General features: G+C 34.6%; 2 pseudogenes across 1 annotated transcript in view; both read left to right on the top strand.

The window, feature by feature from the left end:
• LOC132168243 (uncharacterized) overlaps positions 1 to 6,266 on the top strand; it is a 53,831-nt pseudogene extending 47,565 nt beyond the window's left edge. The window contains exon 9 of the transcript XR_015911408.1: positions 5,509 to 6,266. The product of XR_015911408.1 is annotated as an uncharacterized LOC132168243 (transcript). The remainder of the gene's footprint in view (positions 1 to 5,508) is intronic.
• Positions 6,267 to 15,997: 9,731 nt separating this feature from the next.
• On the top strand, positions 15,998 to 18,503 carry LOC148587388 (uncharacterized; annotated as a pseudogene).
• The last annotated feature ends 1,017 nt before the right edge of the window (positions 18,504 to 19,520 follow it).

A 19,520-nucleotide genomic window follows, 5' to 3' on the forward strand; every position in this document is an offset into this window, starting at 1 on the left:
TTTCAAAAATGTTACCCACAAACATCATGCAAGAGTTCATGTTATCCAAAAATTAAGGTATCACTCAAAATCATGATTTTCATTCATTAGCAAGCTTAGAAAGATAAATTCCACCTTCACAATAAATTGGAATTTTAAAATTTAATCACTTACAAAAGACATGCTAAGGCATTACAAGTTCGAAACAGTGTAAAGTGAACTAGCACATAAATATGAAGTTGCCAATTATTTCCAATGTGCAATGTCTCAATATCTCAAAGTTCACTGAAATCCCTATTAGAATGTACAACAATGGCATATTTTTCTTTTCTTTTTCTTTTTCTTTTTTTTTTTATTCTTTGTCAGGTTGTGCAATGTTTGGTTCCCTTAAGCTTTCTAATTGACCTATGTAATGAGTGTTAAGTCAATGACTCCCAAACCAGTTGGTTTTAGGGCATTAGATGTAGAACACCCCTAAGGACTTACTAACTCAAGTCAAAAAGGCTACGAAACCAAACTAACCATAACATTAATCAAATCAAAATTCTTCACCTTTTGACGTGAACACTCAATGCTTTGAAGCAAGAGGTCCAGTTACTTGGTGAAAAGCTTATCAATGATTTTTTTTTTTTTTTTTTTTTACATATGTATATGTCAAAATATCCATCTAATAAATCATTCAGTTTCACCCAAGACACAAAAACACACACATCATACTTCATGTCATACCCCACAAATTATGTGCTAATGTGCTTATTTGAGATCAGATCAAACATGTGAATTCTCAACTGTTCTAAGCAAGTAACCAAACTGAAAAAATCAATTATCAGATCATGTGTTCAAAATTTTAAGTTCACCAATGAAATCAAATCACAATTCTTAAGATCAACCAAAATTTTAAGGCAACATGAACATACATATATTTTCTTTTCACAAACAACAAAAATAAAATAAAACTGGGAATTTTTTTTTTTTTTTTCATAAACAATAAAAATAAAAATAAGATAGAACTGGGACAAAGTTTGTGTAAAGTGTCTCCCATACCCCAAACTTAAATTACACATTGTCCCTAATGTGTCTAAAACATGGAAAGAATTTACCCTGGAGATGGACGAACTGTTTGGAATAGTATGGCTCATATCACACACCCAAACTTGAATCGAAATACACTTATCCCTGCAAAATAAGAGAACACAAAAACAAATAAAATCAAACAAAACGAAACTAAAGATAAATAAAAAGATTAAGTAAAACACACAAAAATAAAATAACAAGATAAACTATGGGGTGCCTCCCATGAGTGCTAAGTTTAACATCTTTAGCTAGACTGTGACACTTTAAACTTGAAGCACCAGTCTTTTCTTCTCTTGCACCAAAGGGGATGAATCTTTTCTGTTGCAAAGTGCTTCCGAGTGTCTATAGATCGGGGAGGACCACTCTGAGTCTTCTCAAACAGCTGCTCATCCGGTGGGGAATCATGAACTGGAATATAGTAAGAAGAAAACTCAGGGAGCTTCTCTATCTTGATGTCCTCAATTTGCTCATGTGGTAGCTCTAATAGACTTCTTTCTTGGCCTCTTGGTGTTTCAGGAATAAGAGCTAATGGTGAAAAAATTTTAGTGCTTTCTTCTCTTTCCTGATGTGGTTCCTGTGGAATTTCGGTTTGCTCCTCCTTCCCCTCTTCCACTTGATTTTCAGCCACCTCTTCACTCCTTAATGTGATAGCTTGCTCATGATAGTAGGTGCACTCTTCCTCCATGTAGTGCTCATTAGGATTGGCCACCAACTGACTTTGGCGCTCTTCCTCTTCTTCTTTAAGTATGACTGATATTTGCTTGAGGTGAGCCTCCATCCTTTCAAATGATGGCATGCGAGAGTTCTCCATCCTTTTAAGTGATCAATTTCTTTCCTCCATTTGGCTAAGATAAGCTAATATTATTTCTTCTAAGCTGGCATGCGCTTCTTTTAAGGCTGGACTCACTTCTTCTAAGGCAAACCTTTTTGGAGGAGGTGGTTCTTCTTGGTATTGTTGATATGAATGATCATATATGGTTGATGGTTCCTCTTCATGAGCTACTATCTTGAAAATGGATTGCCTTAGACTTGGACTAAGACAATAATAGGATTGACCATAGAATTGTCGAGATGACTCTTCTTCATGATAGCAGATACTCTCTTCCTCCATATAGTGTCCATGAGGAGTGGTAACTGATTGACTTTGGCGCTCTTCCTTTTTGAGAAAATTTGTTCTTTGTGTACAATGGGCCTCCATCCTTTCAACTGATTTCAAATGAGAGTTCTTCATCTCCTCAATTGTTGAACTGATCAGAGCTAATGTATTTTCAGAAAACTCAAGAGGAGATGGTTCAGCTTGATATTGCTGTTGTGGAGCAGATCGAGAGGAGTATGCATGATCATGGAATTGCTAATATGAGTGATGTTGCATTCCAAGAAATTATGAAGCATGAATTCCAGGAGCTTGAGCTTGCCATGAGAGATTGGATTGTTGGCTCCATGATGGGTAACAGGAATCAAAATAGCGGTCGTTCCCCGGTCTAGAGAACGATGTGTTCATGTGCCCATAAAATTTGTTAGAGATTTGTCTCATTGTAAGACATTCTCTAACATGGTGATAAGAGTCATGGCAACATGAACATGGTCTATGGGGTGTCGGAACGCCTCCCCACATGTGTGCAATTAAAAATCAAATACCAAAAAGTTAAAATTAAAAAGGGAAAATAAAAATGAAATTTAAAAAGAAAATTTACTAATATGCAGACTCGAATGACCCTGCATGAAACGAAAGCAAAAAAAAAAAATCAGATCTATAATTATTGCAGTAACTGTGCTGCTCTCTGGATGTGCGATCGATCGCCCTGGTTGGGCGCTCGAGCGCACCTCCAAAGGCAGAACAGGAACTGCGGAAAAAACTAGAAACACAAAAAAATTTAAAATAAAAATAAATTAAAGGAAAAAAATTCCAAACAGAATCAAACAATCCTCGGCAACGGCGCCAAAAACTTGTTCTGCCAAATACTACCTAAATTAATAGATAATATTTAGTACGTTTTAACTCGCAAATGCGCAAGATCAAAACAATAGTATAGTGCAACAAGTACGAGATGGATCCCACGGATATTGTCGATTTTATTTAGAATTAATTAAAATATCTAAATTGTCACGATATTGATATTATGAAAAGATAAAAAGATAAATAAAAGGTAAATGCAGGGCTTTGATATCCAACACTAATCATACTTAGATAATATAACAATATGCTAATGATCCAATCATCTTATGAATACTTAATGTTTGTCAACCTAAGGGTATGGGTGTCTACTCCTTAAGCTATTGATTTCCCTAAGCAACGAATTAAGCATGGATGTCTACTCTAATTCTTTTCTTTCTTAAATGATTTAGTATGGGTGTCTACTAAGTTGTTCTTTAAGAAAGCATAAATCTGTAGAAATCGACAAACACATGAGGCCTAGGGCATAGGTGTCTACTCCCGGTTCCCCATGTTGATTAACCCAAGAACTCGGTGTGAATTTTTTTTGTTACTCTTATTAAACCCAGGACTCGATCATTCAAATTGATTTAATTAACTAGTCCATACCACATGCATATAATGGTCAATCACATACATATGAGGAATTCAATAAAACAGAAATTAATCAAGTTAAGCAACACAATATGATTATCACAAATGCGCCAATATTAAAATATTAAATAAATATAATTAAGACTTCAATCTAGCTCTCCTTAAGAGTTAGTTACACATAATTAAAATAAAACTAAAAGAAAAAGGGAAAGAAAGAACCGAAAATCGCTCCTAGAAGTAGCCTCCAATTCCTCTCCCCAAAGTTGTCCCCTTAAAATTGTCTATTGAATTGTGAGGCTTAGATGTCTATTTATAGGGCTTAGAAGAGTCCTAGAAGCCATAGTAATTCTAGGAAATTTGGAGATTTAAGTCCTAGTCCAACTAGGATAAAGAAAACTTAAGTCCAAATCGGTATAGGATTCGCCTATAATTGCGTTCCTATCTTGCGGGGTGATTTTGGCATTACGAAGCTCCGAATTTGGAAAATGATATTTCACAATGATTTATAGCATTTTGAGTTAGCTTTCCAATGCCGCTTGAATCACCTCAATCGGATATTTGAGCTAAAAGTTTTGGTCAAAATACCGAGACATATGCAGAATCCAATTTTAAATCCAATCCGATTTTGACTTCAATTTGAGAAATTCCGATTTAATCATTTTCTTTATTTGATTAAACTTAACCAAATCTTCTAGGTCTTCCCAATTTTCCCTTTAAGCTTGGAACTTTTTCGGAAACGCTTTCTTTTCTTCCAAAAACCTATAAAACAAAGAAAATACAAAAAGGAAGTAAGATAGCACAAACTAACTATACTAAGGAATTAACACATATAAGTTTAAGGGCTAAAATACGAATATTTTGGCACTTAACAGTTGCCGTCATTAGCGGGATTCCGAGAATGGCGCGTAACTGTCAAAAATGCTTAAATATGAACTATAACTGCTCTAGTGATTTTGATGTATTCGAGCTATCAATATAGTCGGTGTGTGCCTTGCCTGTAACGGCAGTATCTAGGCATTAAATGGAGAGGATCCGATATGGTCGGTTCACAATATTCTTGGATTGAGTAAATCAGTCTAGCATTAGGGGACGGCGTCGTATCTGTGAGTCCCATATTGGATTGCGTCTACGCGGCCCATGTGGATATGCCGGGCTTATCCGGGTTCATCGGGTTCCTGGCCCATGGGCTTCAGTGATGGATTTATGTGTAATAGTACCCATCATTTTATAAGTTTTAAGACATTGAATAACTAATATTTAATATGACATTCATCCTATCTTCATAATTTACTTCTTGTCTTAGTTAGTTATATTACGCACTGAGCTTTAATGTTAACATTTAGTTTTCCAACCTATAAGGTTAAATTATTTGTCTTTATACTATAGTAGTTTATATATTAGTAGCTTTTGTTTTCTCTCTCTCTTCTAAAACGTACACCAAAATTGTAATATTTTCTTAAATTTTAAAAAGTTGCAATTGACCAAAACACTACTTATCCCTTTCACTTAACCCCCTCCATTAGAATATTTTGTTAAGTCTGACATAACATAAGTAAAATATCCATTATACCCTTATCATATCTCTAAAAATAAGATTATGTCCTACGACTTAAAAAAATTCAATATCCTTGGAGACCCACGGCTGGGTCATGGGTTTCCAGCATAGTTTTTTTTTAAAAAAAAATAAAATAAAAAAATAAAAATTTATGTGATGTGAGGGTGTTGTTATTTTCTCAATTTTGTCAAATTTAATGAAAAATCCTAACGGAAATGACTGTGCAACAACTAGGTAGTTTTGGGAGGGATCAATTGAAACTCTTCAAAGTTCGGAGACAATACCATTTAAGTGTAAGTTTTAGGGAGTAAGTACAATTTTTATAACTTTTTTGGGATAAAGTGGGACTTTAAGATTTAAATAAACAATGCAGGAGGTGGAAAGTATTGTCCCTCCCAGGTTTAAGGAATATCGGAACCAAGATGGTTTTACTCCTAGGCAATTGTTTACGAAGAACCATAAGGACTTGATGAAAGAAGGAGAGAAATGGATGAAGGGCACTGCAACTTCTTGTACAGTAGTAGGCGCTCTCATTGTTACTATTATGTTTGCTGCAGCATTTACTGTTCCAGGTGGTAACAAACAAGATACTGGCTTTCCCGTATTCTTAGATGAAAAAGTGTTCACGCTATTTATAATCTCTGATGCCTTGTCGCTCTTTTCCGCTGCAACTTCAGTCTTGATGTTTTTGGGAATCCTAACTTCACGCTATGCAGAAGACGATTTCCTAGAATCCTTGCCAAGAAAGATGATCATAGGCCTTTCGACTCTTTTCTTTTCCATTGCGACCATGATGATAGCCTTTTGTGCTACTCTTTATATTATGCTACTGAGACAATCATGGATAATCATTCCTCTCATTTGTTTGGCTAGTGTACCCATCACCTTATTCATATTGGTGCAGTTTCCCCTTCTAGTTGAGCTGTTCATTTCAACTTACGGACCAGGCATCTTCGACAAGAAAATGAAGCGATGGGTATAACTTTATTCATTTTGATGTATAATGTAAAAGTCCTCCACTAAGAATTGGCATACCAGCCAAAACTGCGATTTTTTTTTTGCCCTTTTTCACGGACTAATGGCTGATAAATTTTTTGTTGGTTTACTTTGTATATTTTGTGATTCATTCAACTGGTTTTAGACCAATTATCATTTAATCATTTCATCTTTTTATTTTATTTTTTATTTTATATTGTTCCAAATATAATCTCTTTGAAGCACGCACAACAGCACAGAACCTCATTTGGGCATCGCCGGTTCATGACAGGTCCTCTAAGCAGCTTGACTTGGAGGTAATCTTGTAGAGCCCAGAACGGCTTCACACTGTACCTTATCGGTCAATCCATTGGAAGTCAAGCAAAAATAACATCAAATTATGAAAATTTAGGTTGATTCCTTTTCTTGCATAACCTAGAATCAAGATTAAATATAACTCAATTTAAAAGATGGTTGATTTGTTTTGTTTTTAAACTAAATGCATAATAATGATGATAGATAGAATAGGGGGTTAATTTCATCACTAACCGCATAACAATGGTTAATCATAAATTAATAAGGAAAATTCATATTATGCGTGATATAGGGTTCGTCTCACTCAAGTAGTTAAGAAAATACCTTCATTAAGAAATAAGTATAATCTATCTTCGGTTGGCACTGACGGTCCACCTAACCATTAAGATGCGGTACGATCCGTCTTCCTTAGGTATGAATTATCTAATTCCTTAATAGGCTACACACAATCAAGGAATAATCATAATCCATCTTTGGTTGATACGAATTCTCTACTTAAATTACATTAAACTATGGTGTAGTACAATACTTCTTCTCTAGGCTTGGCCTATTAAAATCTAATAATCATATGTTAGTTAAAACCGTTGTATAACAATCATTCATATAATTATAAAAAATATGAAGGGTTAAGTTCTTCAAGAAAGAAGAAATCGTTCTTCATGTTCTTGAACAATAAAGAACACATTCTTAGAGAAGCAAAAAGATTTTTGCCCAAAGCCAAGAGTGGCCGTTTATATCCAAGTAAATGTTCTTCATCATTTAATTTTAAATACCAACGTTCTTCACATGCTCTTCATAAAGGAACTTGACATGGGAATTCGATTCATTCTGCTACGCAAATAGTTTGATTTGCAATCTTATTCCCAACACCTATAACACCCTTGAGAATTAACTAAACTATAGTTAACATGGTGCGCCTTCCAAGACCTATTCACAACGTAAATAAGTCTCAAGGGATGTATCTAACTAGTTTACTTTGTATAAAATAAACAACAAAAATAATTGTAACTTAATACAATATAGCACATCTAAATAATTCCATTAATCATTAAATTTCCATAGAAAATAACAAATCTCTCGAGAGAAATAACTTAAAAACCAAAGCGTTATAATTCCCAAAATAACCTCAAACCATCAATAAGTAAAGGAAACTGCAAACATTTTAAAAATCTCAAATACACATGAAATATCAAGGTCAAGTCCTAAAAAGATAAATTAGATAAATAATCTTGATCATCTTGCTACACTTACCCTCATTTCTATCCCACATGGTTTGGTGCTACTTTGAGTCTAGTTCCTCAAAGATGGGTCTGACTATATCCTTCACAAGTACATATTGTCTCATATGGCTACCAATTAATGATTGACAAATTGCAAAACACAATTGTGTTTCATGGGTGGAAAGAAAAATCAAGTATAAGTCCACCACTTAGTAACGTAAAATCACATGTAAGGCAATTATCCATTTTGTGAACTCATATTTCTATAAAATTGTTTTTTTAACATTAAAATACATAATCATGTAAGACAATTGATAGTTAGGAGTATAAACGAGCCGAGCTTGAGCGAGTAGTACTAGCTCGAGCTTGGCTCGTTTGATTTTGTGTCAAGCTCGAGCTCACAACGAGTCGTATTATTAAAAAAATTTATTTGAGTTTAAAAAAAAATCTAAGCAGAAACCAAAATAGAGAGAGAATGACGATACCAAAACACTAAACACAAATGAAAGAGACTAATCTAAGATCTTACGTGATAATCTCATTATATGCCATATGCTCAATTTTGCTCAATTAAATAAATAAGTCAATAATTACTTTATTCATTATAAACTAGAATGTCATACAAATAAAAACATTGAGATTTATGGCATTATCCCCAATAAAGAAACATTTTACATGCAAAATATTTACGGTTCAATGAGGCTATTAATTCAACCACTAGGGGTGAGTCACAATTAGCGGCGGATCGAGGGGGTCGAGGGGGGCACATGCCCACCCCCCCCCCCCCCCCTCAACCGCGAAAAATTTCCCTTACCCCTGTAAAAAAATTCGTATGCCTTAGTTTCCCCCTCTCAGCTATTCATAGGGGGCAAATATTTTCTAAGAGCACCAAGATTTACGACTTGTTGAAGTAATTTTCTTTCTGCTCAGGCCGTTTGAAATTTAGGTCAAAGTTCAAATGTGTGTTGAAGAAGACGAAGGACAAAGGTTGACAAAGTTTAGATGTGCGTTTTAACAAAACGCTCCGTTTAAGCAATATAAAACGCACCGTTTACTAACGTTGAGAAGCGCGAGGGTTGGGCTTTGGGTTTTGACGAAAACTCTGAAGCTTCGAAACTGCAAACCATATTTAATATATTTAAATAACTTATTTGATTGCTTCGACTCAAATTGAATTTGTTTTTTTTGAAATATGTGCTTACTTTAACAAATTATACTTAAAAATCTGCCACGTTAAAAACAACCTCTGCCACTTTTGAAATTCCACAATAAGTGTGAAAGCATTACGTAGGATCTATGGCTATGTTTGATTTTCCCCATAAAATGGTTTTTTAAAACTGGTTTCATTTTCATTAAAAAAAACAAAAAAAGTTACAATGATCCATTTTCAGCTTTTTTTTTTCTTTTTTTTTCGTATAAACTTATCATATTGATGTTCTATGAAAACTTACTGTTTTTAGTAATAATTATGTCGCAGTTTTTAAAATATATTTGTCAAATCATTTTGTTTTCAAAAATAATAATTACTCGGTGTATAGCATGCTATACTGCTATTTGCCTATTTGACAAATCAAAGAATTAGAAGCTATTCAACATTTCAAAAATTTTACAATTTGTAAAGCCAAGGGAAATGACTTGCTTCGTTGTATGATAAGCAATGTGTAACATCTGGCCCTTAAAGTAGGCCATGCATGACGTCTAGATCTGGCCATAGCGTCTTTATTAATGTGCTTCTTTTTCAATTCTTTTAGACTCTGAATTTTGAGGTTATGACTCTTGTAATGTGATCTATCGCTGCGAGGAAGAAAACGCTAATGAATCATGTGGAACAGTGCAAGAAAAATTTGATAGTCTTATTTGATGACTTAAGTCTGGCCCTTGTTGGTCTTGTTTGATGACTCAGACTCATTTTTGGCCTAAGTTCACCCTTATTTTAGCCTATAGTTAGTCATATTTTGGCTCATTATTTGGCCTATTGTTGTTAAAGACCCATCTTCGGTCAGTGTCGCTGAACGCCACAAACTCTAGTCACCGGATGCCACCAAGTCTAGTGAGTTTTTGGCCATCATCTCCTACCCACACCGCCGGCCACCATCTCCAGCCTCCATTGTCAACTGCTACCATCTCTAGGAAAAAAAAAGTAAAAGTAAGAGAAAAAGAAACAAAGAAACACCCTTATTTTCAATCTCAAGCTTCTAGAATTTTTAACCTTAATTTTTAGGGAAAAATGCAAAATTATTCCTCGTGGTTTACCTGATTTACAATTAACTCTATATAGTATCAAAATGAACTCAAAGGTCCCTCATGTATGCCAAAAAAATAATTTAGCCCATACAGTCAAATTTTGTTCACTAACTTAATAAATTCTGATAGCGTGAAACGTTAGAGCCAATAGAATTGTGATATTTGTCATATTTAAGTTAATGCCACACTAACAGAATATGTTAAATTAATGGATGGAATTCAATTAATACCATACCTCACTTACTTTGTCAAGCCTATATCAATTCAAATCTCCTTAATTTTTATTTTTATTAATTTATAGTTTCATCTAACTAAGTTTGTGTTGTTTCAATTGTTGATAAAGGAATCAAGGATTTATATGAAATGAAGTTGGTCAATGTCCAGTCCCATGAACTTCTAGATCACATGTGCAAAGAAGTATGAATTAGTGAGAACATGTGTCCCTTTAAAGAAGCCATCTTCCGTTCTATCGCGAGGGGGAGTTTTGAATTTGTTTTTCGTATAGTCAAAGCAAAATCAAATCTTATGTGGTGCCGTGGCAAAGACTCAATGTCCATATTTGCATTTGCTATACTACAACATCAAGCAAAAATCTTTAGTCATATATATGGGCTTCCTGTGAAAACCTCTATGGCAACTTGGGCTTGATGACAAACACAATATCATATTACATATGATAGGAAGGACAGAAGCTTCAATTCAATTTAATCAAATTCAAGGTGCATCTGCAAGAAGTACAAATGGTTTAAGGGCCGGTAATCTCTCGCATTCCAAACTTTTCTCATATACTCTCCCTATTGGATGCAGCTTACATGCTGTTGACAAAATAACTGCATAGCTGCTGTTAAAATTTGAACGGTTCAGATTTAATACTAGTAGTTTTACACTTACGATGTTGATTTAACAAAAAGGCAAAGCAAACGACGTTGGATTCAAGAGACTGAACCACACTCGTTCCTCCACCACCTCTTGCTCTCGCTCCCACCGCTGTGACTTCCTTTCCCATCTTTCTTTCTCTTTCTCTTCGAAGATTTATGTTAGCTTTACTTAAAAATTTGGGTCTGCTTAATATTTTCATGGATTTGTGAGTTTGCTTAAAAGCTTTGTTCCCAATTACTCCAGTAATTCCACAGACATCTCCCCATTTGGTATCAATAGTTTATGAGTCTGGGCGTGGATGTTCACAAATATGGTTAATATTTTCTTGGATCGGTGAGTTTGCTTAAAATATTTGTTTCGTCAATTACTCCTCTTTTTGGGGCTTTTGAAGAGGAAAATAGGGGGAAAAAAAACACTGGTAATTGTAAAGCAGCAAGGAAATAAAAACATGGAAAAGAGGAATATGAAAGGAGTGTCCCTATCTAATCCATTTTGTTTCGTCTTTTTTATCCCTTCCATGCCCAGCGTCTTGTCCTCAAATTTCCTTTCCAGAAACCCCTTTCAGCCGAACACAGACTGAGAGAGCTTGAGACTGAAAAATAAAATGGTGACTGGATTAAGAAGAGCATTCTGTAATAATCGTCTTTCTCCCAAATCTCTCTCTTGCTTCTCATTCCTCAAAGCCTTGTGTCTCTCCATAAGCACTCTTCCGCCAGAAAATAAACGGCGTTTGTTTTTCTTTCGGTCAGTCACAACGTCTGATAAAACTGCTATTATTAAATCTAGACCGTTCAACTACTAGTATTAAATCTGGACCTTTCAAATTTTAACAGCAGCTATGCGGTTATTTTATCAACCGCATGTAAGCCCGATCCCTCACTATTAACTACTAGGAATAGTACCGTACAAACCAAATGGAACTTCATATTTTAAAATAAAATTTGTTGCATTTTTTATATTCATAATGTTTGGATAATTTTGATTCACGAGATGAATTGAATTCCTCGCTGTATTGTATGTGATTTAGGTGCTTTAACTCCAATTAATGCACAAATTAAATATCTAAATGGGGTATTTTGTTTGCAATGACGATAATATTTACTATTTTTGATATAATGATTTGCCTTGATCATTGATGTGGATAGTCGTACCTACGTTGTTGATGCATTTAGAATGCAATGAGTTGGACTACTAATTGAATGCATTTCTTAGAAGTTAGATCTACTAATTGCAAAGACTCTTAATTTTGAGAAAACATGTTCTGCAAACAGTTTTCACTTGACGAAGGATCTGGGAGACGTGTAGTGGTAAGCTGTGAGCAATGTAAGAATTTAATGTCCCACATGACATGGCACATATGAGTATTTATTAGACTCCTTAAGTTATGAGATTATTTAATCCTAATTCTTAATAAACTGTTGATTAATTAATTAAGAGAAGTGGTTTCCTATTGAATTAACTCTTACTTTGATGGGAAGTTGAGCTATAAAGGAATAAAGGAAACCGGTCCTCTCTCAACCCTATAAATGTACACAATTTTCATCATCTTCGTGTACCTTAAGTGGGTCAAGCGAGATAAACCGATTTCTGGTGTTTAGGCTTTTAAAGAAGAATTAAAGAAGCAATGGATTCTGGTATGTTTTCTTTTATCAATTTATTGTGAAATTCATGATAGTAAAGATCTGGAAGTTATAGTATGTTATGTCCATTTTATGTTTTACAAGCAAAACAAAAGTTGTTGAAACTTGGAGAAACCCAGATCAGTGAGATCTTCTGGTGGGGTTCGTGGGAGGCTCAAGCACACTTGATGTGGGTGGGGCATATGGTCGTGAAGAGGGGCTGCGGGATGCACACCGAGTGGACTCAACGGTGGAAGGCGGAGGCTAGTTCAATTGGGGCTGCATTCAAGTTGGGATTATATATATTCCTAACTTGAATATATATAAACACGAACAAAACAAATTGCAGCTGAGAAGAAAACACGAGCACATGGAGATTGGGAAAAGGAGAACAGAGTCTAAGAGAGAGAGCGGGAGAGAGAGGGGGAAGCTCTAGTGGTTGTAAAATGGACAAACAAATTTGTATAATGTAAAATAGGCCATGGAGCGGTGCAACATCAGTCTTCGTTAACGATAGGCATGTAAAATAGGCCTGATGTAAAATAGGCATGTAACTACTAATTTAAAAGTATAGATGGCGAAAAGGATTCTAGATCCTTTAGTGTTTTGAACACAAACAAACAAATAAAATAAATAAATAAAGTTCAAGTTGTTGGGATGAAGTAAATAAAGTTTAAATATAAATCTATCAAGTTAAAATACTGATTAAACGATCATACTCATCCTTTTAACTGATGATTTGATGTGATATTTATCTTACCTTCATAATTCACTTCTTTTTCATTTAGTTATATGACGTATTGAGCTTTAATGTTTATATTTACTTTTCCTACGCATAAGGTTAGATTCTCTGTCTTTATACTATTGTCATTAACCAATAGGGTATGAAGTTTATACATTAGTAGTTTGTTTTTTTTTTTGAAATACTATACTTACCCTTCTTAAACTTGCATCTAAATTGGAATGTCCTTTCAAACTTTAAAAAGTTGCAATTGACCTCCAAACTACCTAATCCTTTCACTTAGTCCTCTCCATTAGAATCTTCTATTAAATTCGACGAAAATTGAGTGAAATTTCCATTATACCCCTATCATTTCGCTAAAAATACAATTATGTCCTTTGAATAAAAAATTAACTAGACATGGAGACACACGGCCTTGCCATGGGTTTCGTCCCACAATGTTTTTTTATGTCATGTGGGGGTATTATTATCATTTTTTTTTTTCGTCAAATTTAATGGAAAATCCCAACCTAGGGGACTATGTGTAACTGCTATATAGGTAGTTTGGGGGGACAATTGAAACTCTTCAAATTTTGGGAGAAATTTGAATTCAAGTATAAATTTGAGGGAGTAAGTATAATTTTTAAAAAAAATTTTGGGATAAGGTGGGACTTATAAGATATAAATCAACAATGCAGGAGGTGGAGAGTATTGTCCCTCCAACGTAGAAGGAATATTCGAACATGATAGTTTGACTCCTAGAGAATTGTTTACGAAGAACCATGAGACCCGAATGAAAGAGGGAGAACAATGGATGAAGGGCATAGCAACTTCTTGTACAGTTGTAGGTGCTCTCATTGTTACTATTATGTTTGTGTAGCCTTTACTGTTCCAGGTGATAACAAACAAGATACTGGCTTCCCAATATTCTTAGATGAAAAATTGTTCATGCTCTTTATAATATCTGATGCCTTGTCGCTTTTTTCCCCATAAAATGGTTTTTTAAAACTGGTTTCATTTTCATTTGCGATGATCCATTTTCAGGTTTTTTTTTTTATTGTATAAACTTATCATATTGATGTTCTATGAAAACTTATTGTTTTTAATAATAATTATTTCACAGTTTTTAAAATACATTTGTCAAATCATTTTTATACTAGTTTTTGGTTGTTTTTCAAAAACCGAACTTAACACCGAGAGCTATGCTGCTATTTGCCTATTTGACAAATCAAAGAATTAGAAGCTATTCAACATTTCAAAAATTTTACAATTTGCAATTTCTTTCTACTTCAAGCCTTGAACAGTTCAAATTAATTTATTCGTAATCAAACTTTTACATTTTGTTTTTTACATGTTCGTATAAGGGGAGGGAAAGAGGGATGATAATTCGAACTAATAACTTTTGCTTTATGAGACTTTCTAGCCGATTGAACTACAATTTTTTGACAACTTTTCCATTGATTAAATTTTTATATTTAAATTCCTATTTTAAATTAATTGTTTATGAATATATATAAGTTTTGTTATATATTTTAATTGTACGTATGAAATATATAATAATACTTGTCTGAGATTATGAAAAACAACAATAATTTTACTGAGCTTTTGACTTGAAACATATATCATTGATATACGTTATAGTGAAGAATTCACTAGTTATATTTCTATTATTTTTAATTAAATTTTATTACCGAGGGATCAAATGTTTGGAATTCCCCTTAATTCACCATTTTATACCAAGAATATGTACATTAATCTCCGTCATCATAGCCAAGGAAAATGACTTGCTTTGTTGTATGATAAGCAATGTGTAACATCTGGCCCTTAAAGTAGGCCAAGCATGACGTCTAGATCTGGCCATAGCGTCTTTGTTAATGTGCTTCTTTTTCAATTCTTTTAGACTGTGAATTTTGGGGTTATGACTCATGTAGTGTGATCTATCGCCGCGAGGAAGAAAACGCTAATGAATCATGTGGAACAGTGCAAGAAAAAATTGATAGTCTTATTTGATGACTTAAGTCTGGCCCTTGTTGGTCTTGTTTGATGACTCAGACTCATTTTTCGCCTAAGTTGACCCTTATTTTAGCCTATAGTTAGTCATATTTTGGCTCATTATTTGGCCTATTGTTGTTAAAAACCCAACTTTGGTCAGTGTCGCTGAACGCCACAAACTCTAGTCTCCGGACGCCACCAAGTCTAGTGAGCTTTCGGCCATCATCTCCTACACCCACCGCCGGCCACCATCTCCAGCCTCCATTGTCAACTGCTGCCATCTCTAGGAAAAAAAAAAAAAAGTAAAAGAAAAAGAAACAAAGAAACACCCTTATTTTCAATCTCAATTTTCCAGAATTTTTAACCTTAATTTTTAGGGAAAAATGCAAAATCAATCCATGTGGTTTACCTAATTTGCAATTAACTCTATGTGGTATCAAAATGAACTCAAAGGTCCCCCACGTATGCCAAAAAAATAATTTAGTTCATACAATCAAATTTCGTTCACTAACTTAACAAATTCTGATAGTGTAAAACGTTAGAGCCAATAAAATTGTGATATTTGTCATATTTAATTTAGTATCACACTAACAGAAGCTGTTAAATTAATGGACGGAATTCAATTAATATCATTGGTATGCTACGTCAATTCAATTAATATCATTGGTATGCTATGTCAATTCAATTAATACCATACCTCACTTACTTTGTCAAGCCTATATCAATTCAAATCTCCTTAATTTATATTTTTATTAATTTATAGTTTCATCTAGCTAAGTTTGTACTGTTTCAATTGTTGATAAAGGAATCAAGGATTTATATGAAATGAAGTTAGTCAATGTCCAGTCCCATGAACTTCTAGATCACATGTGCAAAGAAGTATGAATTAGTGAGAACATGCGTCCTTTTAAAGAAGCCATCTTCCGTTCTATCGCGAGGGGGAGTTTTGAATTTGTTTTTCTTAAAGTCAAAGCAAAATCAAATCTTATGTGGTACCGTGGCGAAGATTCAATGTCCATATTTGCATTTGCTATACTACATCGTCAAGCAAAAATCTTTAGTCTTATATTGGGCTTCCTGTGAAAACCTCTATGGCAACTTGGGCTTGATGACAAACACAATATCATATTACATATGATAGGAAGGACAGAAGCTTCATTTCAATTTATTCAAATTCAAGGTGCATCTGCAAGAACTACAATGGTTTAGGTAATCTCTCGCATTCCAAACTTTTCTTATATACTCTCACTCTTAATTACTAGGAATAGTACCGTACAAACCAAATGGAACTTCATATTTTAAAATAAAATTCGTTGCATTTTTTATAATGATTTTTTGGCATTTTTTATATTTACTATTTCTGATATAATGATTTGCCTTGATCATTGAAGTGGAGAGTCGTACTTACGTTGTTGATGCATTTAGAATGCAATGAGTTGGACTACTAAATGAATGCATTTCTTAGAAGTTAGATCTACTAATTGCAAAGACTCTTAATTTTGAGAAAACATGTTCTGCAAACAGTTGTCACTTGACGAAGGATCTGGGAGACGTGTAGTGGTAAGATGTGAGCAAAACGAAGGTGGTTGAAACTTGGAGAAACCCAGATCAGTGAGATCTTCTGGTGGGGTTCGTGGGAGGCTCAAGCACACTTGATGTGGGTGGGGCATATGGTCGTGAAGAGGGGCTGCGGGGTGCACACCGAGTGGACTCAACGGTGGAAGGCGGAGGCTAGTTCAATTGGGGCAGCATTCAAGTTGGGATTATATATATTCCCAACTTGAATATATATAAACACGAACAAAACAAATTTCAGTTGAGAAGAAAACACGAGCACATGGAGATTGGGAAAGGGAGAACAGAGTCTAAGAGAGAGAGCGGGAGAGAGAGGGGGAAGCTCTAGTGGTTGAAAAATGGGCAAACAAATTTGTATAATGTAAAATAGGCCATGGAGCGGTGCAACATCGGTCTTTGTTACATGCCTAAGATGGCGAATAGGATTCTAGATGCTTTAGTGTTTCGAACACAAACAAACAAATAAAATAAATAATTAAAAGTCCAAGTTTTTGGGATAAAGTAAATAAAGTTCTAATATATATCTATCAAGTTAGAATACCGATTAAACGTTAACGATCATACTCATCCTTTTAACTAATGATTTGATATGATATTTATCTTATTTTCATAATTCACTTCTTTTTCATTTAGTTATATGACGTATTGAGCTTTAATGTTTATATTTAATTTTCCTACTTATAAGGTTAAATTCCCTGTCTGTATGCTATTGTCATTAACTAATAGGGTATTAAGTTCATATATTAGTAGATTTTTTTTATTTTTTTATTTTTTGCATTTAACACTTAAAAGCCCGTTTGAAGAAAAAAGTAGTTGTTTGGTAAAAAAATTAAAAACGCTTTTAAGGGTCTAAAAAGCCTAAAAATGGCCAAAATGCACTTTTGGCAAAAATTTCATTTTTAAGCTTTTGTCAAAAAGTGTTTTTTGACTTAAAAGTTCTATTTCTCAAACGCAATCCTAAACAGACGTCCTCTCCATTAGAATCTTCTAATAAATCCGATGGAAATTGAGTAAAATGTCCATTATACCCCTATCATCATTTCTCTAAAAATACAATTATGTCCTTTGAGTAAAAAATTCACTAGCCATATATAGAGACGCACGGCCTGCCATAGGTTTCCTCCCACACAATGTTTTTTTATGTGATGTGGAGGTATTATTTTTTAAATTTTTTTGGGCTTACGGTGGGACTTATAAGATATAAATCTACAATGTAGGAGGTGGAGAGTATTGTCCCTCCAAGGTATAAGGAATTTTTGAACATTGATGATTTGACTCCAATGGAATTGTTTACGAAGAACCACAAGGCCTTAATGAAAGATGGAGAGAAATTGATGAAGGGCACAACAACTTCTTGTCCAGTGGTAGGCTCTCTCATTGTTACTATTATGTTTGCTGCAACATTTACTGTTCCAGGTGGTAACAAACAAGATACTGGCTTTCCTTTATTCTTAAATGAAAAAGTGTTCATGCTCTTTATAATATCTGTTGCCTTGTCGCTCTTTTCCTCCACAACTTCAGTCTTGATGTTTTTGGGAATCCTAACATCACACACTATGCAGAAGACGATTTCCTTGAATCATTGCCAAGAAATATGATCATAAGCCTTTCGACTCTTTTCTTTTCCATTGCAATCATGATGATAGCCTTTTCGGTTACTCTTATAATTATACTACAGGGACACTCTTGGATAATCATTCCTGCCATTTGTTTGGCTAGTGTACCCATCACCTTCTTCGTATTGATGTAGTTTCCCCTTCTCGTTGAGATGTTCATTTCAACTTACAGACCAGACATCTTCGATAAGAAAATAGAGCGATGGGTATAACTTTATTCATTTTGATGTATAATGTAAATGTCCTCCACTAAGATTGGCATACCAGCCAAAACTAGTGATTTTTTTTTTTTCTTTTTTACTTTTTCTTGGACTAATGATTGATAAATTTTCAGTTGGTTTAATTATTTTGCATATTTTGTGATTCATTCAGCTGGTTTTAGACCAATTATCATTTAATCTTTTGTTTTTTGTTTTTTGTTTTTTTGTTTTTTTTAAGGGTTAAATACCAAATATCCCCCTGGGGTTTGATACCTTTATTTTTACCTCTTGGGGATTCATTTTTATCACAGGACCCCCCTGAGGTTTTGATAAAGGACCAAGTTAGTTGACCGTTATGACTGACACGTGGACCAATCAAATGTTGACACGTGGCATATATTTAATTTTTTTTTTTTTTTAAAAAAAAAAAAAAAAAAAAAAAAAAAAATAAATTGGGGGTGGCTCGGGCTCCAAGGGGGTGGCCGAAACCACCCCCAATGGTGATTTGGGGGTGGTTTCGGCCAACCCCAAGGCTCCATGGGGGTGGCCGAGCCACCCCCAGTGAGTACAAGGGGTGGTTTCGGCCACCCCCTTGGGCGAGCCACCCCCATCTGGCCAGATGGGAGTGGCCTGGCCACCCCCATGGCCAAAGGGCCACCCCCAAATGGCCAAGGAGCCACCCCCAATTTTTTTTTTAATTTAAAAAAAAAAAATTAAATATGTGTCACATGTCAACATCTGATTGGTCCACGTGTCAGTCATAACGGTCAACTAACGGATGGACTAACTTGGTCCTTTATCAAAACCCCAGGAAGGTCCTGTGATAAAAATGAAACCCCAAGGGAGTAAAAATAAAGGTATCAAACCCCAGAGAGGTATTTGGTATTTAACCCTTTTTAAAATTTTCAATTTTATGTTGTTCCAAATATAATCTCTTTGAAGCACGCACAACAGCACAGAACCTCATTTGGGTACCGCCGGTTCATGGCAGGTCCCCCAAGCAACTTGACTTGGAGGTAGTCTTGTAGA

This window comes from Corylus avellana, chromosome 2 (assembly GCF_965113065.1).
Source record: "Corylus avellana chromosome 2, dhCorAvel1.hap1.2, whole genome shotgun sequence".
Lineage (NCBI taxonomy): Eukaryota > Viridiplantae > Streptophyta > Magnoliopsida > Fagales > Betulaceae > Corylus > Corylus avellana.